This window comes from Mandrillus leucophaeus, unplaced genomic scaffold (assembly GCF_000951045.1).
Source record: "Mandrillus leucophaeus isolate KB7577 unplaced genomic scaffold, Mleu.le_1.0 Scaffold275, whole genome shotgun sequence".
Classification (NCBI taxonomy): Eukaryota; Metazoa; Chordata; class Mammalia; order Primates; family Cercopithecidae; genus Mandrillus; species Mandrillus leucophaeus.
In genome coordinates this window covers 1,354,922-1,376,670 of record NW_012102865.1, presented here as the reverse complement: position 1 = coordinate 1,376,670, position 21,749 = coordinate 1,354,922, and the positions used below count along the sequence as shown (strand labels likewise).

The following is a 21,749-nucleotide window of genomic DNA, read 5'->3' as shown; positions in this document are numbered from 1 at the left end:
CCTCAGAGTGGCTGATTTGGCAGTCACCAAGCAAAACCCTAATCTGATAATCTGATTAAATTAATTCAAAGTAAGTTGTAAATGGCTAATAGCCTAAATTTCTGAGAGAAGCTGAATATTTGACAATCTAATTTGTAGAATATACAAAGGAGATGTATTAACTGGAAACCTGAGTGCCCTCTGTTAATACTCAAAATTCTTCCATTACTTCTTTCTTTTCTTCCTCTCTTTCTTTTGTTTTCTTCTCTTCCTTTCTTTTCTTCTCTTCCTTTCTTTTCATCTCTTCCTTCCTTCCCTCCTCCCTCCTTCTTTCTTTCCCTTTCTTTGTCTTTCTTTCTTTTTCTTTTTCTTTCTGCCTTTCTTTTTTCCTTTTCTTTCCTTTATCTCCTCCCTCACTTCCTCCTTTTTTTCTTTCTTCCTTCTTTCCTTCTTTTTTTCTATCCTTCCTTCCCTCCTTTTTTTCTTTCCCTCCAGTTTTTCTAGACTCTCAAAATTCTCCTTTGCTAGTCACTTATTAAAATCTGTAATGAGAAAAAAAATTGACTAATATTTAGGTTTATCTTTCCTATTTCTTGTAATAACCTGTCACCAACTTAAAATGTGAACAGTGCATTTGGAAGTATCACAATGAGCTACTACTTTTCTTTTTTTAATTCAAACACTTAACCTGCCACAAATAGCAACTATTGATTTGCATGTCTTTCCTAGAAATGTTAGCCATCCTTTGTAAGTAGTTACTGCTATTTGCATCAGGTCATCAATGCAAATCACAGCAATATATATCATATATTCATTTTTACTAATTATTCCAACATATGTGTTAATAATAAATAATACCATGACTTATGTCTTTCTATGAGATAATCAAAATAGTCTATCTTTATTACATATTTTTCTGTGCCAGGTGCTGCTCTAAGTACTTTGACTGAAATAATTCATCCTCAAAATGAACTTATAAATTGGTAATTTTTATATACTTCCTTTTAACATATTTGGAACCTAAGATTTGGAGAAGCTAAGAAACTTGCCACAAATTACACGACAGCTAAATTGTATTTAAAACCCACCTCATGAGTCTATAAAAAATGTGTACTGTCTACTCCTCCAGGAATATATATGTATGCATGCTAAAATAAGCTATATATGAGTATTGAAACTATCAGAAGCTCAGTCTCAGTTGAAGGTGTGAAATCAGAAAGTGGGAGTTAGACTAATGTTAATAGATGAGCTTGCCTAGAAAACATTATTAGGGTTTCTTGGATACACCTGGGACAAGGTGAACGGTATATGATAGCCAGGAGGATCAACAAGAAGTAATGTTACGTCCAGGTCATTTCATCTAAGGAGTAGGTGAGAGTAGAGGTACAGACTTTACAGTCAGGCTTTGCCAGGCTTGTGAATGACAGTCCCGGTGGCAAAATGGTGAACTGAACTGACTAGATAAGGGTGACCGGAAGTACTGTCCCCAGAAATCCTAACAGCAAGTGAAAGAGAAGATCAGTCAACCTAATCACTGAGAAATAGCAAGAGAAAAATATAACAGACATTCTTATCAGAAAAAAACTTTTATGTAATCCAATAACATAGTCTAATAATATAGTATAATGTTATTTCATGTATTTATATTGAATACATTAGGAACTTCCAATAGACATTGTAAAAGAATACCACCAACTAACAGACTATGCAAAGGAAACATTTGAACACTTGTTCAATAAATACCATAGCGAACTGTGTGAAAAGGTAATACCTTCTTGAGGTTTAAAACATCTAGTCATTCAGAAGCATACAAAGCATAAAATAAAGATGCCTTCCTTTCTAAAATGATAGTATTCTGTTCCCCTGATGTAACTACTAGACTGAGTGTGTTTTCAGGAAATATGCATTGTATGAAAAATACACAATCACTTGTACTTTTTTTTTTGTAACTTTTATTTATTTATTTATTTATTTATTTTTGAGACAGAGGTCTTGCCCTGTCGACCAGGCTGGAGTGAAGTGGTGCGATCTTGGTTAACTGCAACCTCCACCTCCCGGGTTCAAGTAATTAGAGACAGGGTTTCACCATGTTGGCCAGGCTGGCCTTGAACTCCTGATCCCAAGTGATCTGCCCATCTTGGTCCCCCAAAGTGTTAGGATTACAGGCGTTGGCCACTGCGCCTACACTATTTTTATTTTTTAGAAATTTATTTATTTATTTATTTATTTATTTAGTTAGTTAGTTAGTTAGTTAGTAAAGACAATGGTCTCACTATATTTCTCAGGCTGGTCTCAAACTCCTGGCCTCAAGCTATCCTCCTGTCTCGGCCTCCCAAAGAGGTAGGATTATAGCCTAGAGCCACCATGCCCGGCCCTCACTTGTAAAACAGATTAAATTATATTTCATATTTGTGACTTTAATTTGATTGATATTGTTGGCCTTATAAGAAAGGAAATCTTACTGCATATATTGTATTGTAACTTGATTTACTTACATTCTTAATATGATGTGTGTGTGTGTGTGTGTGTGTGTGTGTATAAACCTTTTGTAATTAGGGACCTAAGTTCTTCCTCATTATCACTCCTGTTTAATATTCCAAAAATCCAAGCTGTATCTGGTGTGTTTAATCATGGGAATATTTTATATTTGTTTTCTATTATCTGGCAAAAATAAGATACCAAGGACTTAAAAAAATTTCTTTATCCAATTGGTTGTCTTACATTTCACATTACTGTACATTTGGGGGTGAGGGTAAAAAAGCAGATCTAAAGCCAAATGGCAGAGTTTAAAATACCCTGCAGACCATAGTTAAGTATGTAAAAGTTTAATAAACTTAAATTTCCAGTTACTCCGGCCAAAAGTTTATGTTCAAGAAATATTAACTGACCATCTTAAAAGTAAATCCTAGATGTTGGGGTAGGTGGTTAGGCAAGGCATTCCTCTGAGAATTGTAAGGAAAAATGAAACTTGCTGAAGGAGTCAGAGTGAATAGGGTCATCCATGCAACAGCAGCTATGTTTTCATCTCTTTCCACTTATACCCCTTGGCACTAAAGAAATTCAGTACAAAGAAATGTTGCAGCTGGGGAGAAGAGACAAGCATCTGGTTAAGAAATAACCCCATGGCTCAGGACAACTTTTGGCCTTCTATGTTGATCTTATTAAGTTTCACCTCTTTTTTCTGGAAAAGAAATTCACTAAGAGAAGAAGAAATATTACAATACTTCTGGCACCATGAGTAAAACTAATGGGCTTCAGACGTCTTTTAGCTGGGGAACATATTTACTATCAAATAAAGACATGAGCTAGCATGGGAAGCATTCTTGGGCTGTCAGAAAGCAGTATAAGCTCCTTGTGATATTGTGATTTTTAATAACATATACAACTAACCCTTGAAGAACACAGCCTTGAACTGTGAAGGCTCACTGTTATGCGGACTTTTTTTCAATAGATACATTCGAATTTTTTTTGAAATTTGTGACAACTTGAAAAAACTCACAGTGTAGCATAGAAATTTTGGAACAATTAAGAAAAGATTAGATATGTCATGAAATGCATAAAATGTATGTAAATACTGCTCTTTTTTATCGTTTATTACTATAAAACATATACGAAGCTATAATAAAAAGTTAAAATTTACTAAACTGTACAAACACACTTACAAAGATATTTGCAGTCCAGAGAAATGTAAACAAACATAAAGATGCTGTATTATATAATAACTGCATAAAATTAACAGTCATATATGCTGTACTATTTTAATAATTGTATAGCCATCTTTTGTTGCCAATTCATGTTGAAAGTATCAAGCATGCATTTAAAGTGCCATGTGAAGCTAATCATCTTCAAGTGATCAGTTCTTTTCTCCAGTAAAATATGTTACATAGTAAACAGTGATCTCTTGCAGTTTTTATGTATTTTTCATGTTAGTGCAATATTGTAAACCTTAAATAAACCTTAAGTAACAGCAATATTGTAAACCTTAAATAAACCTTCATATGGGTCCATATGAAGTGCTATCAGTGTTACTGAAAGTGCTCCCAAGAAACAGAGAAGTCACCACATTACAAGAAAAAGTTGAATTGTTTGATACATATCATAGATTGAGGTCTGCAGTTGCAGTTGCCCCACATTTCAAGATAAATGAATCCAGCTTAACAACCACTGTAGAAAAAGAAAAAGAAATTCATGAAGCAATAGCTGCAATTACACCAGCCCTTTCTGCAAAATACCTTTTTATATCGTATGGAACGTGCGTCTTTTATGTGGTTTTAAGATTGCTGTGAGAAAGACATACTTACAGACACTAATATGATTTGAGAAAAAATGAAATCATTATTTGGCAACTTAAAGCAAAAGGAAGATGAAGGAGGTAAAACTAGAAATTTAATACCAGCAAAGGATGGCTTGATAATTTCACAATGAGATGTTGCTTGAAATTGTCAAGATAACAGAAAAAGACTGGGTGCCGTGGCTCACGCCTGTAATCCCAGCACTTTGGGACGCCAAGACGGGCAGATTACCTGAGGTCGGGAGGTCAAGACCAGCCTGGCCAACATGGTAAAACCCCATATCTGCTAAAAATACAAAAATTAGCCAGGCGTGGTGGTACATGCCTGTAGTCCCAGCTACTCAGGAGGCTGAGGCAGGAGAATTGCTTGAACCCGGAAGGCAGAGGTTGCAGTGAGCCGAGATCATGCCACTGCACTCCAGCCCAGGTGACAGAGTCCATGCCAAAAGAAAAAAAGAAAAAATAACAGAAGAATAAGCAGCTTCTGCTGACCAAGAAGCAGTAAATGAACTTCCAGACACCACTAAGAAAATCAATGAGGAGAAAGGTTTTCTGCCTGAACTGGTTTTTAATGCAGACAAAAGTGCCCAATTGTCAGGTAAAAAAAAAGCCACAAAGGACATTTTTTCTTTTTTTAGTAAGGAAGAGAAGCAAGCAAGCACCAGAATTTAAGGCAGGAAGGCACAGGCCAACTCTACTGTTTTGTGCAAATGCAGTCTGGCTTATGATTAGGACTGCCCTCGTCCGTAAAGCTGCTAACCCGCAAGCCTTGAGGGTAAAAGACGAACACCAGCTGCCAGTCTTTTGGTTGTACAACAAGAACGCCTGGACAACAAGAACTCTTTCACTTTTTCTGGATTAGTTCCATCAGTGCTTTGACCTTGAATCAGAAATTACCTTGCCAGTAAAGTGCCTTTAAAGTTCTTATGATATTGGCCAATGCCACCAGCCACCCAGAACCCCATGAGTTCAACACTGATGGCGCAGAAGTGGCCTACCTGCCCCCAAACATCACATCTCGAATTCAGCCTCTAGACAAAGGAGTCATAGGCAACTTTAAAGCTCATTATGCATGGTAATTTATGGAAAAGATTGTCAGTTCTATGGAAGAGAACCCCAATAGAACATCATGAAAGTCTGGAAGAATTACACCATTGAAGATGCCATTGTTGCTACAGAAAAAGCTGCGAAAGCTATCAAGCCTTCAACAATAAATTCCTACTGGAAAAACTGTGTCTAGATGTTGTGTATGACCTTATAGGACTTACAACAGAGACAATCCAACAAATCATGAAAGAGATAATGGATATGGTAAAAATGATGTGTTGGAGGACGGTTCAAGATATGAATCTTGGAGAATCTTGGAGTTAATAGACAGCACACAAGAGGAATTGATGGAAGGAAACTTGATGGAGGTAAGTGGTTCCAAACCAGTACCAGGTGATGAGGAAGAAGATGTAGAAGTAATGCCAGAAAACAAACTGACATTAGACAATTTGGCAGAGGGGTTTCGATTATTCTAGAGTCATTTTGACTTATTTTATGACATAAATTATTTTGTGATATGGGCACAAAAATTAAAGAAAATGGTGGAAGAGTTGTTACCATATAGAAACATTTTTAGAGAAATTAAAAAACAATTGAACATAAGTTAGGAGGTATTTTCATAACCCAAGTGTACCTGCCTCTCTTGCCTCCCTTTCTACCTCCTCCACCTCTTCTACCTCAGTCAACTGAGACAGTAGGACCAACCCCTTTTCTTCCTGCCCCTCCTCAGTCTACTCAATGTGAAGATGAGGAAGATGAAGAGCTTTATGATGGTCCTCTTCCACTTAATAAATAGTAGATATACTTTTTCTTCTTTATAGTTTTAATAACATTTTTCTCTCTAGCTTACTTTATTGTGAGAATACAGTATATAATACATATACATAAAATACATGTTAATTGACTGCTTATGTTATCAGTAAGGCTTCCAGTCAACAGTAGGCTATTAATTAAGCTTTTGGGGGGTCAACATTTCTAAGTGGATTTTTTACTGTACCACCCCTAGCCCCTGCATTGTTCCATGGTCACTTATATATACATTTGGTCTTCATCCTTGTTTCCTGATATATAGCTCTTATAACTTTTGGAATCTCTAGAGTCATAGGAGCATCTAGTATACAAATAAGATGACCGGGGGCTGGTCACAGGACAAACCAAGGCATGATTAGAGGGTTTGGATTTTTGCCCACCCCTACAGCTTTAGGGGAGAGAATAAAGGCTGGAGGTTAAGTTGATCACTAGTGGCAGATAATTCAATCAATCGTGACTATATAATGAGGCTTCCATGAAACATGAAAACCTAGAAGGACTGGGTTCAGAGCTTCCAGATAGCTGAACAAGTGGAGGTTCCTGGGGGGGTGACACACCTAAAGAGGGCATGGAAGCTCTGCACCAGTTTTGTTGTTGTTGTTGTTGTTGTTGTTTTGTTTTGAGATAGACTCTCACTCCAAGCTGGAGTGCAGTAGCATGATCTCGGCTCACTGCAACCTCTGACTCCCAGGTTCAAGCAATTTTTGTGCCTCAGCCTCCCAAGTAGCTGGGATCACAGGTATGGCCACGCCCAGCCTGCACCTGTTCTTCAATGCTGTCCCCTCTACGTCTCTTCCATTTGTCTGATCACTGATATGTAACCTTGGTAATATTCTTTATAATAAACCAGTAAACATAAGCATTTCCCTGACATCTATGAGCTGCTCTAGCAAATTAAACTCAAAGAGAAGATCAGCTGGGTGTGATGGCTCACACCTGTAATCCCAGCACTTTGGGAGGCCAAGGCAGACGGATCACCTGAGATCAGGAGTTTGAGACCAGCCTGGCCAACATGTTGAAATCCCATCTCTACTAAAAACACAAAAATTAGCCAGGAGTGGTGGTGTACGCCTATACCCCAGCTACTCAGGAGGCTGAGGCAGGAGAATCGCTTGAACCCAGGAGGTAGAGGTTGCAGTGAGCCAAGACTGTGAATTGTGCTCCATCCTAAGTGACAAGAGCAAAACTCTGTCTCAAAACAAAACAAAAAACAAAATAAAAAACAATGATTGGGCACGCTGGCTCACGCCTATAATCTCAGCACTTTGGGAGGCCTAGGCAGGTGGATCATGAGGTCAGGAGTTGGAGACCAGCCTGGCCAACATGGTGAAATTCTGTCTCTACTAAAAAAAAAAAAAAAAAAAATTAGCCAGGTGTGGTGGCGGGCCCTTGTAATCCCAGTTACTTGGGAGGCTGAGGCAGTAGAATCGCTTGAAACTGGAAGGCACAGGTTGCAGTGAGCCGAGATCATGCTACTGCACTCCAGCCTGGGCAAAAGAGCGAAACTCCATCTCAAAAAAAAAGTAAAAAAGAAGACCGTGGGAACCTTGATTTATAGACAGTTGGTCAGAAGTATGGGTTCTACTACTTGTGACTGGTAGCTGAAGTAGTGTGTGGGGGCAGGAAGAGGACTGGGCCCTCAACCTGTGGGACCAGAAACTATATTGAGGTTGATAGAGTCAGAATTGAATAGAATTCGAGGACACCCAGCTGGTGTCCACTGCAGAATTAATGGCTGGAAAATTGCTTAGTGTGTGTGGGGAAAAAAATCCACACACATTTGGTCACAGAAGTGTTCTGTGTTGTGAGAGTATAGCAGGAGAATCTGAGTTTGTTTTCTTCTATATCCTTACACTCCTCTTTTCCCCCACCAAAGAAATAGTCAAAACATCTAGAGTATGTCTTTATAACTAGCATATCTAATAAAAAAGAAAAATATTGGTGATCAGTTGGTGTAGACATGGGCTGGAGAATCTTTGTTAATAGAGTTGGATGAAGATAAAACATGCTGCAGTAATACTAAAGAATAAGTATCTTCATGAGTATAAACAGAGGTAGGAGGCAATGCATTGGCATTAGCAGGGAGAGACATATTACGTAGGAGACAAGGCAAATAATTTCCAGGTAAGTAAAGAAAAATTATGATTGGGTCAGAACTGGTTTTTCTATTTATAATTTTGATAAAAAGCAACCAACAAACAAACAAACAAAAAATAATCTGGAGGTAATAGAGATCAATATTCAGATAACAAAGCCAGTATCATGGGAATACTTATAAAATACTAGATATCTTTAAAAAATAGACATTTAGCCACAGGTTAACTAAGAGCCTATTTTAAGAGTTTGTAAAATGACTACAGAACAAACATGAATAAAATTTTATGTTTTTTTATTTGCAAAAATAACTATGCAAATTTGTTTTAGGTTTCAGAGAATGACAAAAGGGAAAGTAGGAACCAAACTCTTTTGAAATGTTTTTATTTCTCTAAAAAAATCATTAAAATGAGTCAGAAGCATACAAATTTTACAGTCAACACAATCTGGAGTATTCTTGATAATAAAATACAAACAAACTCCACAATTCTTTCAAAATCTTCATTTTAATCACATCTATTCTAAATTTGTAAAACTATTTTAGACAACTTTTTCTGTCATCACTGTTGTTGAACAATTAATAAAAACCCACTGATGGTCTCCACAGGAAAAAAAATATATAAACACAATGTATTGCATATAATTTCAGAGCGATTACTTATTGTTTTGTATAAAACTTACTCTTTGATCCAAATTTAAGGGCTTCTAGTGTAGAAGAATGTTTCTAACTAAATAAAGTAGGACCTACAAATGGCTTTTGAAATTTGACTACTACAGAAAAAAAGGTAGTTTGTGCCTGGATGACACTGTAAACACGTAGACTTTTCTTGGGCCCTTGATGGGGGGGGGGATGGTAGTGGGAGGGGTGGAGAACATAGCTAGCAAGGTGTCTGTATTCATGTGCCAGAAAGGTCTCTGGAACTCTCTGCTCTTGTTTTTTCTTTACTCTCTCAACTAGCTTACTACTCATTCTCTGGGAGGCCCTGAATAGCACAAGAAGTAAAAACGAGACTTACCTAATAAATATATTCCTAATATACTCACTGTAGTAAACACAGCAAGAAAAGAAAATAACCCAACACGTTAAAGATTCTTACAAACTACATAAAACTAACTTACTTTTGTAAACAAATGAAGAGCCCTGTAAATATCAGGATATATTTATTTAACTGTTGCATATATGTGTTGAATAGTCTGAATAACCTAAAGTAATAGCCGCATTTTAAGACACTGTAAATTCCCGGCTTGCAATTATTTATTATAATCCTAAACGTCATCTTGAGAAGCTCCATGGTTGTATGATCACAAACATGTATGTTCTAATTGTCAGGCCTCAGAGCCCAAGCTAAGCCATCATATCCCCTGTGGCCTGAACATATACATTCGGATGGCCTGAAGCAACTAAAGATCCACAGAAGAAGTGAAAATAGCCAGGCCCTGCCTTAACTGATGACATTCCACCACTGTGACCTGTTCCTGCCCCACCCTAACTGATCAGCTGACTTTATGACAATATACCCTCCAGCCCTTGCGTTAATGGACTTTGTGATATTCCCCGGCCCTTAAGAAGGTACTTTGTAATATTCTCCCTGCCCTTGAGAATGTACTTTGTAAGATCCACCCCCTGCCCACAAAAAATTGCCCCTAACTCCACCGCCTATCCCAAACCTGTAAGAACTAATGACAATCCCACCACCCTTTGCTGACTCTCTTTTCGGACTCAGCCCACCTGCGCCCAGGTGATTAAAAAGCTTTATTGCTCACACAAAGCCTGTTTGGTGGTCTCTTCACACGGACATGTGTGACGCTAATCATATAATCAAACTTAATTTTCCCTAGTGAAAAATTAGAGTAAAACCAGCCATGAGTGATAGCCAAGTATCTTTTACACCAAGTTTATCAAAATAAGCTTTTAGGAGTGGAACAATTTTGATCAACTGTTTTAATATTTCAGAACTGCTTGCAACGGCGGCTACCATAAGTATGCATTTTTTAATGCATGCAACTTACAAGTGATAACTACCCAATGGAGCACTACAAATGTGGTCACATGGGTCTATTTTGCAAGTCACTTACCATATTGTGTATTCCATTCTCTTCTTGTTCAGATCTTGACATTGAGAGTTCTCTTCATCTCAGCAAGAGCTCCTGAAAAGTATTTTTAGATTATAAACATTGCATTTATGCATATACATACATTTCCCCTAAATAATGATCAATGTCTTTTAGATATTTTCAATATTTATTAAGAGATACAGGTCCAGAAACAATCAGCAACTTAGTAGATTATCTCTAAGCACACTTGATTTTTATTGAATGCTGTCAAGGCACCAAAATGTATGTATTCGCCTTTAAAAAGTGTTAAATTTGCATTTATTCTTTCATTCGCAGGGCTAACAGCTGGGTATTACTGTTGTTTTTGTTGTCGTTGCTTTAAGCAACTATCTGAGGTGTTAAGAGGTCCTAATTAAGTAAATTAAACAAACACAGCATTAAGTTTCAAAATCGAAGTGTTAGAACAGATACCTGTTTGATCTGCAGATAACTAATGAGAACAACAGTACATCACAAACACATTTGATGTTATTCCTGCCACAGCATACTTGGTTTGATAAAAAGCATCTCACTCAAGTAACTGCCCAATATATTGCTCTGAGAGACGGAGAGGGAATTAACGATTTCATTCTAGTTTTTCCTGCCCATGTTTTGCAAATAAATGAATATATGGATGGATGGGCTTTTGAAACGCCAGCGATCTGTGTTACAGTGTAGCATCATCATTCCTGGGAGGAGCACGCTGTTTGCAGGGCTGAATCACACAACACAACACAACACAACACAACAACAACAAACCAGGGATGAGTCATTTCAGGCCAATTCACAAATCATTATAGAAATAAGGTAATGACCGGCCAGGCGTGGTGGCTCATGCCTGTAATCCCAGCACTTTGGGAGGCTGAGGGGGGTGGATCACAAGGTCAGGAGATCGAGACCATTCTGGCTAACACAGTGAAACTCCGTCTCTACTGAAAATACAAAAAATTAGCCGGGCGTGGTGGCGAGCGCCTGTAGTCCCAGCTACTCAGGAGGCTGAGGCAGGAGAATGGCGGGAACCCGGGAGGCGGAGCTTGCAGTGAGCCGAGATCCGGCCACTGCACTCCAGCCTGGGCAACAGAAGGTAATGACCCAATGACTGACTTACGAGTTCCACAAAGATCACTTGAGAGACTTACATTTCGATGAGGAAAACAATACAGACATGTCTACAACTAATGATGAAACATGATGCAATGAAGTTAATTACATGAGAGTTCTTTCTTTCTGAATTGAACAGGGTAGTCATCACTGAGATAGAACTCAAGCTTTACCTACATGAAAAATTATCATGTTCAAACACAAAGTGAGAGAGGGAGAGAATAATCCAGATTAAAAGAATAATATGGGTTAGAAGGCAGAGGACAAGTGGGATGGGAGAACCTAAACACTGAATTTAACTTCAGCCCAAATCAGGGAGTGAGAGTAGGAGAAATACATTGATGTTTATAAGGGGAATTAATAATCTCAGTTTAGTGCCTGTTGAATCTGTAGTGCCTATGGGAAATTCAGAACAAAAAGTTCAGGATGAATATCCAAATTCAAAGTAAAGATTGAGTCAGTTGCATGAAGGTGATAACTGAAGATTTGGGAGCATTTGAGCATTCTCTAACCACAGCATGGTAGGAGAATAAACCTGTGTCATGCCTATATTTGAAAAGACAAGCAGCAAAGATAAGAATAGAAGATATGTTCGGAGAAGCAGCAAGGGAACCAGGAGATAATGTTTCTCAGATGTTACAAGAGGGTAAGAGTTTCCTCGAAAAAGAAAGTGGCCAGCATTGTCGATGATGCACATAAGTAGCAGATTTAGCTTAGAAAGTCCTTTGCACTTTTTGAGGGAGCAAGCAGTCTCATGAAGTGGTAGGGAAAGAAGTCAAATTGCAAATTGATTAGGGTAAATTGGTCAATGCAGGAATTGGTCAAAATGAGTAAGGAATTTAGTGAAAAAGCAGAGTCTGGAAACTTTTCGAGAGAGAAAGGCACATTGGAGAATGAAAGAAGGAAAGCAAGTGTGTCAAAGAATTAACACATCAGTTTAAAAGTTTAACATTTTAATGTGATTTCTCTGTGCTATTTATTAAAGAGGTACATCAATCAAGCCTGATTTTCCAACCAGGATAATTAATGGATAACTTGAAACAACTAAATTTCAACATCTCAAGTTGTCTAATACTACCTACCTAGTAGTCACTAAGAAAGAAAATGGATAAGGTGTGTGGTTTTTTAAAAGAAGACTATGATGATTAATTTTAGGTGTCAACTTTATTGGATTAAAGACTACCTGGAGAGCTAGTAAAGCATTAGTTCTGGGTGTGTCTAGCAGGATGTTTCCAAAGGAGATTACTGTGTGAATCAGTGGATTGGGTGGGGAAGATCCACCCTCAGTGTGGATGGACAAGGCAGAGGAAAGGTAAATTCTCATTCCCTCTCTCTCCTGGAGATAGGACACCCCTCTTCTCCTATCCTGGTGTCAGAGGTTTTCAAACCAGAGTGACTCCATCATGAGTGAGGGCTAGGAAAATGAGGCTGGGACTTGCTGGGCGGCATTCCCAGAAAGTTAGGTATTCCTAGCCTCTAGATGTTTACAGGCAAGGGAGCAGATTGATAATGTTTACTAAACAGACCCAGACTTAGGAGTGCCCTGATATCCTGTTATCTTCAGAAAAGACGCATTCCTAATTTTGCTTTAAATATCATAATATTGATTCTTGCAAAATATACTAATTAAGAAAATTAATCCTTTATCACAAACCCTTGTAGCAGAGCACATGTCCCCATGATCTTTTTTTATCCTATACATAAACGAGTATTGTCCCTAGTGCGGATGCGTTTCTCCTCTTACTTTCAGGAACACCCCACTCTATTTACGGAGTAGCCGTACTTTCACTGTTTTACTTTATTAATAAACTTGCTTTTGCTTTGCATGGCGGACTCGCCCTGAATTTCTTCTTGTACGAGATCCAAGAACCCTCTCTTGGGGTCTGGATCAGGACCCCTTTCCTATAACACTTGGACACCAAAAATTCCAGGCTCTCCAGCATTTGGACCCTGGTATTTGTACCAGAGGTTCCTCAGGTTTTCAGGACATCAGCCTCAGACTGAGAGTTGCACCCTCGACTTCGCTGGTTCTGAGGCTTGAAGACTTGCACTGAGCCATGTGACAGGCATCCCAGGATCTCTGGCCTGCGGATGGCCTGTGATAGGACTTCTCAGCCTCCATAATCACATGAGCCAACTCACCTAACAAATTACTTCTCATGTATCTATCTACATATGTATCTTATTGATTTTGTTTCTCTGGATAATGCTAATATAAATAACTTCACATTTTAAAAATATTTTTTGATAAAAGATGTATACTCATGTGAACAGAGGCTTACAAAGCTCTGAAACTCGATCTCATTATAAATCTTTCCAAAGACTATTATAGGACAAACCATCAGGAAAGGGGAAAATAAGATATTTCTGCCTTTTTATTTTTTGAGACTCTAAAACATGCATTTTTCTCACATGGAAAGTAATGGTGTAAGTCCACAAAGCATTTGGGAAACAAATGCTTTCCACCCAATTAATCTTCAGAAACAGTCCTAAGACTATTTTTCGAAGGATATAATGGCTGCTTACATAGTAGACAACCTGAAATTGATGTTCTACAAAATAACTGGATAGCGCTCTTGGTAAGTGTCAAATTCTTGATGCACAAAGAAAGATTGAAGAAATGTCAGGTTGGAGGCAAAGTGCCTGACAGCTACCTGCAATGTTGGATCAGGGATTGGATCCTAGACTGAGGAAATAAGTTCTCAGGGAGACAACTAAGGAAACTTAAGTAGGTCTATAGATTAGTTAATAGGATGGTTTCAATGTTAATCTTTTGTTTTCAATAACTGTTCCCTGATTATGTAAGATGTTAACCTTTAAGGAAGCTGCTTAAAAACTGTAAGGAAATTTCTGTACTACTTTTGAAACTTTTCATAAGTCTGAAATTATTTAAAAGCTTATTTTAAAGAATTCTAACTTAGGAATAAAATGAATGAAGAACAATTATCTGAAAAGAATAAGGAGAGCCAAAAGCCAAAATCAACAATGTAATTGCAGGTGTCATATTGCCATATTGCTTTGAAAATTGTTTTTTTTTTTGACCAGTTGAAAAATGGCCAAAACTAAGTGACAACAAGAAAACATACCAATAATGCCAGGATCCTCAAGAAATAAATTCTTTGTTTACATGTGAAGTAGCCAGTGTATATCTCAGTAGATAAATTAAAAACAAACAAACAAAAAAAAAAAAACCAAAAAAAACCCCTCAAAATGTGATTTTCAACCTGCATTTTCATGTGACTCACCTAATGAAAGAGAGATGGTCAAGGCCAATTTTTAGGTTGCCATGCCGTATGATTTTTGCATTTCGACTCCGTGAAAGACGCTAGTTATCATAAGCAAAACGCCGTCTGTGATTATGAAAATGTTGGTGGAATATTATTCGTGTTTCCCAGTAACAGTATTTCATAGAATCTGTTATGACAAAGAGGCAAGCAAAGTCCTGTTCAGACATAGAGGAAAGAGGAAACATTTCGATTACCTCCGCAAAGCCTGGACAAACAGCTGTCACCATGGTGAGAATGAGGAAAGGTGTGAGGGAGGAGGGGTCATTTGAAAGTAGTAAAGAATTATGAAAGGCACTGATTGAGGCATAAAGGAGAAGGACATTTTAGGAAGAGAAAAAGCCTAAGCATAGGCATAGGATGGAAAATGACAGGGTTGTTTTGATTATCTATTTCCAATGAGAGGTGGAGGAGCTCCAAATTTGGAATTTCACTGAGTGATAGGATGTGAGGAAAACACTTTGGAGTCTAAAGAGCCTTAGGGCTCCCAACAAATTATGTGTTGCAAATAAACACTAACCTCTCTCACATTTAAGACCAGTTATATTAAATGCTGCTTAATGCATTTCTGTCTCCAAATTCAGCAACATTCCCTAGAATCCAGTATATGAAATGTACGCTTTAGTTGCCATTTCCAAAGTAGTGCTGGCAAATTTCCAAGTGCAGAACTTAAAATCATGCTCTAAGTGCATTGCTTTGCATGTAGCCAATTATTATTCACCTGTAGACTTCTTAAAAGGTCAATAATTCAAGAATCTAAACCAGTATCAAGTTGTCCACAAAGTTATACAACACCGAAAAACACAGCTAACTGGATATGGATTTCATTCTCACAGCAATTGCTAAGGTATTTTAGCAGCATTTGCTTCCCGAAACGCTAGTCTCAGAGTATGTTTATTGGTCTGATGTAAAAAGTATTCTGTCAGTAAATACATTTGGTAAACATTGGGTCAAGCAAGGTTAATCAGATTTCTTTGCCGTAGGAGATACTAAAACCTTGAAAGGCCGGGTGCAGTGGCTAACGCCTATAATTCCAGCACTTTGGGCAGCCGAGGTGGGCAGATCACCTGAGGTCAGGAGTTCGAGACCAACCTGACCAACATGGCGAAACCCCATCTCTACTAAAAATACAAAAATTAGCCGGTCATGGTGGTGGGTGCCTGTAATCCCAACTACTTGGGAGGCTGAGGCAGGAGAATCACTTGATCCCGGGAGGCGGAGGTTGCAGTGAGCCAAGATTGTGCCATTGCACTCCAACCTGGGCAACAGAGCAAGATTTCACCTCAAAACAAAACAAACAAACAAAAGCAAGCAAACAAACAAAAAACCTTGAAACAATGAATGAGAAATAAGGTATTTAATGAAGAGGGAGATAAAACGCACTGTCACACAAACCCAGCAGAAATCTAGTGATAAAAGTGTTCTAGAGCACACACTTTGGAAAACTGTGAACCAAATGCATCTCTGCTTGGCCTCATTTTAAATACGTCAGACATTTGATGGAATAGCTTGTCCAAATATTCATGAAGAAAGAGAAAATTTCTTCTAAACAACTAGATTTCTGCATACTTGTTATTGTCATTACAATGTTTTCAATTAATACCGTCTGTGGGAAAATTTTCTCTACTTGAGAAAATGCCTCTTAGTTTAAAGTAGAAATTGGTGAGAAAAAAAAAATCATGAACAGATATGTCCTTTTCTGCCAATTTCTTCAGGGAACAAAAACTAGTTAGTCAACTGGAAGCCTGAGTTTTATCCATCTTATAATATAATTAAATCACTTAAAATAATCAGTTAGATGATAATGAAACACTGCAATAGGAAATCAAAAGCAAATCACTAGATCAGTTTCAAAAAAAGTATAAGAAATGGAGCAGTACTTTGAGGATATTTATATATTTTACAGTTTAGTTTTCTCAGTCCTACTACATGCCAGTCATAACATGTACATCCATGAAAAATGACTATATAATGTCAACACTTTGGAATTGGTTCACACTTTCAGATATTAGAAGCTAAAAAACAGAATAGATATCTATGCCAATCATGTTGTGGTTCTCTGGCTTGAGAAGTGAAAAGCATATAAATGTCTAACACTAGAATCTGGGGCAGCAGAAAGAATGATACTCAACCAAAAACATTAATATGTCAAACTTAACTTGAAAATGTTAGTACATAGTCATCAGGTTGTTTCTCTAAGAAGTAACTTTTGTGATTGTAAAAGGGATTGAGATTAAAGCTATTTATCATATTTACCATCACATTTATCATGTTTCTTAATCATGCAAGTGTTAATTAAAGTTTTCTTGGTACTTTCATCAGGCTGCTTACATAATAATTTTCAGTTTACAGCCATCTCAATGGACAAACAGTGAGATTATCCCTTCTCATGTGGATGATCAGAATTGCCAGTCATGGGACAGACACTTCAAAAGAAATCATGATGTATGTTTTAATACAACTTTTTATGTGGGGGATTTATTAGCATCCAAAATCACCTCTTTTTCTTACACAGTTCTGGAGTTAGATCCTCCCAAACAAATAAATTACTTAATTGGGGTAGTCATCTCTTGTCCAGAAGTGACATGTTTTAGAAAGATGTGAGTCTTAAGGCAAATGCTGGATTTGATTGTTCTTACTCCTAATAAGAATGTATCTAACTTCACTCCAACTATCTCTAAGTTGCTATTACATTATTTTTTCTCACGATTTTTGTTAATCTTCACTCTCCACAATACTCAGCAAACTCATGAGGAAGAAAGATTGTTTGACACAGTATGTACACAAAGTTTTTAATAAAGATGAATGATCCAAATAATATAATACTTGATTTCACAATATTGGAATGGTTAGATATAATATTAGAGTACAAAAATAACAGGTTGCTAAGGCAAAATTAGTCCTTTTTTCTTCTCTAAGCAATAAGGGTTTGCCTTTTGCTCGATACTCCCTACCTTGAAAGGGAAGTGCTAGCCTTATGTGGCAGCCACCTGCAGTGAAGAAAACAGTCCTCAGTTTCCCTGCCTGGAAGGTTCTTCCCCCAGATAAAGATGATATTAGCCTCATGTCTTCCAACTTGTTACTCAAGAATTATCCCTTCAGGGAAGTTCTCACCAACTACCCTACCTACAATTGTTGCTAACCTCCTGGGCTCAAACGAATCCTCCCACTTCAGCCACCTAAGTAGCTGACTAGAGGTGTGTGCCATCATGCCTGGCTAATTTTTGTACTTTTTTTGTTGGTACAGACAGGGTTTCACCATGTTGCCCAAGTCTTGAATCCCTTAGCCTAAGCGATCCATCTGTCTTAGCCTCCCAAACTGCTGGGATTACAGGCATGAGCCGCTGTACCTAGCATCTCTTTATCACTATCAACACATGGTATACTTTATCTACTTATATTATTTATTACCTACTTACATAACTAAAATGTAGGATCCACAAAGATAAGGAGTTTTGTCTTTTTCTTTTAGTTCTACATCACCAGCACCTAGGACAGTTCATGACTCATAACAGGTACTCAATAAATAATCATTGAATGACTAAATCACCATCATCATAAAAAAAAAAAAATCTTCTATGTACACAGATAATTCTGCTAGTTGGTGCACTTTGTTAAATAACTACATATCCAAAGCCCTTTAAAAGTTCAACAGAAATTATTAAATGCTGACATAGGGAGATGTAAGCATTGGATAATCAATAAAATGGATAACCAATAAAATTAATATTGGACAATCAATAAAATGTGATAAAATATGAATTATGATGAATGAATGTTCATGTAATGTGTAAAAACAACTAAAATAAAACACCTTAAAAAAGAATAGTAAAACAAAATGGATATTGGAAGAAAATATTAACAGTCTCTGTTATATCTATATCTCTCTAAATTTTAAACACAGACTCATCTTTTTTCAATGTTTTTTCTTCCTAAGTCCCAATGAGCACACTCAGATTGGTCATCTAGTTATTACATTCTTTATCCAGGTTTTATATTAATTTGCTATTATTTTATTTTATGGCTCGTCTTTTCAACTTGGTTGTAAGTTTCTGGAAGGCAAGATCACGTACAACGGTGGTCCTACAGCATCTAACTCCGGAGTAAATGCACCGCCAGCCTTGATTACATATGTGTTGATTGGTTGACTCATGTATGGTATCAAATATAGAATGTATAGATATTGACATATGGTATTAAATATAGTATCTATAGAAGTAGGTCTCTGTCACCTTCAAGCCAATGAGGTCTATAAAATGACACTAAGGAACCAAGCAAAAGAGATGAGCACTTCCAGCACTTACTCTACAATAATACATCATTTAGGATATCATGAGACGTTCTAATTCAAAGGTTGAAGGAGAAGTCACATTTTACAAACAAAGGACACACAACTATGAAACCAAAGGCACTATCTTAGAAACAATTTTCAAACACATTTAATTTTTTTATATATCAAATATCAAAATTAGGAAAATGATATTCAACATCATTAATACTTGCACAATATGAAATTTACTTAAAGAAACTTTATTGTCAAACATTTGGGTTATCTTTAAATTTTTGTTATATGTAAGTCTAAAATGTACTTTAGCTAAATTTCTGTATGATCATAGAATTCATAATTTTTTTCCACATCATATATTGAGTAGCTTCCATGCTTAGTCTTGGACTTCCAAAAGGCCAGTGAGTCATACTTGGGAAGTCTGTAGCACAGTTTAAACATGTGATTATATTAGAAATCTGAGAGCACTCTGGTTTTTTACCAGGAGTAAGATCCTTGCAGTAGATTTAAAATACATAACACGTGATGCAGTTTCCAACAGATGATATAAAGCCATTACCAGTATAAAAAAAGTATAAAGCTACTTTTTCCTGAAAGAGAATTTGTGAAGTCCTCAAATAGCAATGACATACAATTTCTTGAAATAATGATATTTAATATACTATATTTGGAATAGCACCATGAAAGTCATAAAACACCTGCCTATCACTCAAAAACAGTGCTCTGCTAATTAAATTCAAAACCTGAAGGAATTAAGCTTACTTTCAAAATTATCTCCTTAGCCAAAAGTTTTGAAGAATAATCTAAACATTGTTCAGGGCCACCGGAGTCTGACAGTCAAAGAGAGAAATCAGACTAAAATGGTAAGGACATTTATCAATAGCAAAAATTGCATGCCAAAACATAAAACAGAAACGAATATGAAAGCTGCATTTAAGTCACGACTGATTTGAGAAGAGTTGTGACTATTTAAAATATGTAAACCATCTTGAATGTTAGTTATTCAGTAATAAATGCCAAGTATTTAGGCATTTAAAGATTTTAAGATGGTCAATATTTGTATTGGCATGTTTAAAATGCTCTCTTTTTAATTAAGGAATGCAACCTTAAAGGCTAATAGTAGAGTGAATGGAGCTATATTAAGTTTTGAGCCACTTAAAAAAATGTAATATCTACTTGTATAATTTTATTTAACACAAATATATATCTACATATATTTTTTTAAAAATTTACCAGCAGTTTATTAAGTTTCATTAAAACATCATATTTGGATAATTAGTGAGATTACATTGAGTAATAGATTAATGTACCATCTTTCAATCTGGGAACATGGTATGTCTTTTAATTGATTATATATGTTTAGTAGATCATATTTCAGCCAACTTTCAGCACAAAACATCAAAGTCAAACAACTAAAATGCCAGTGTATCTAAAAAGCCTTTCTGAGAAATATACTACATGTAAGTAAATGAAATAAAATCCAGAATCATTTCATAGAAATCTTTCAGGATAGACAATCACTTGGAAACTACATCTGCCATAAACAGGAGCAAGGGTATCTTGGGGGAGGGGATTAACTTAAAAGGGATGATGTCAAATTTTAGATCATACATTCATATTTCGGAGAGAATAAGAAATCGACATGTCATATAAACACCTGCTCTAAATCTAGGTAAAATACATTTCAGAGAAACTTGTTTTGATAACACAAGTTCCTGTTTGTCTCCCAATCAGAATGGTAGCACTAGTAATCTCATATTTTAAAATTCAACTTAATCGGCTTTTAGCGATGTACCAAATATTGGTTGGAACACAGGTGAGATAGTATTCTTTGCTGTATGTTTTACCCATCTTTTGTTTAGGAGGAAACAGTTTTTTAAGAAACAAATTATCTGTCACTTGACGTGTCTTCTTTTCTAGTAGAAAAGGAATTCTTTACTTAAAAAATGGAATTTACATTATTTGTATAAAGTTCTAGCAACTATGTACTTATTCACATAGACTAACCTTCAAAAATTATCTACAATTTGTTTTTACTTCACACTATCACCAGCTACCAATTTACAATGTATACTTTTACTTTTAATCATTTAAGAACTGTTTTATAGAGTTTATTCTTAACAAAGATCAATACAAATACCGTCTATATCCTATATAAATATATTTTCAATAACTGAAATTACAACCTTTGGTGAAACATTACTCCTAAAAACAAATACATTTGGTAAATATATCTTAGAAATTTATTTTAAAAGGTACTTTATGAGCAAAGTATGAGTACACATTACTATGAATGTGTACTATTAATAACTTTCCCACAACCAAACAGTTTAAATTCAGGGTAGCCAAGGTTATGATTCAGGAGAAAATTATAGAAAGAACCTTTCAAATTTTTGCCATGTCCATATTGTTCAGAGGTATCATTCCCAAAACATATTAAATTTTAACTTGTAGTATATATACAAAGTGGTCATTTCAATGTGAAAGAATTCTAGCATTTGCAAACAATAAAAGAGCAGATTTTCTCATGTTGCAACATCAAAGCAACCAGCCATTTTGTTATACTGGATGCCCCAGGTTCAAAGGCTTAAATCGCCATATCCTCATGAGACCACCCGGCATTTATTTCTTTTAATATCTCTTGTTGAAAACATGACAGCGATCAGGCACAAAGCGCCACAGTGCACTCTACTTTAAATGCCCCATCTTGTCATAATTGTTCTTTTTAAAGAGAAGAGTTCTTAATATATTAATGAGCACTATT

At 36.5% G+C, this 21,749-nt stretch overlaps 1 long non-coding RNA gene across 1 annotated transcript in view; it reads right to left on the bottom strand.

The window, feature by feature from the left end:
• The window catches only part of LOC105543109, a 426,929-nt gene that overhangs the window by 201,665 nt on the left and 203,515 nt on the right, over positions 1-21,749 (bottom strand). Inside the window, exon 3 of the long non-coding RNA XR_001006578.1 lies at positions 10,298-10,369. This is a non-coding gene — a long non-coding RNA (uncharacterized LOC105543109). The remainder of the gene's footprint in view (positions 1-10,297; positions 10,370-21,749) is intronic.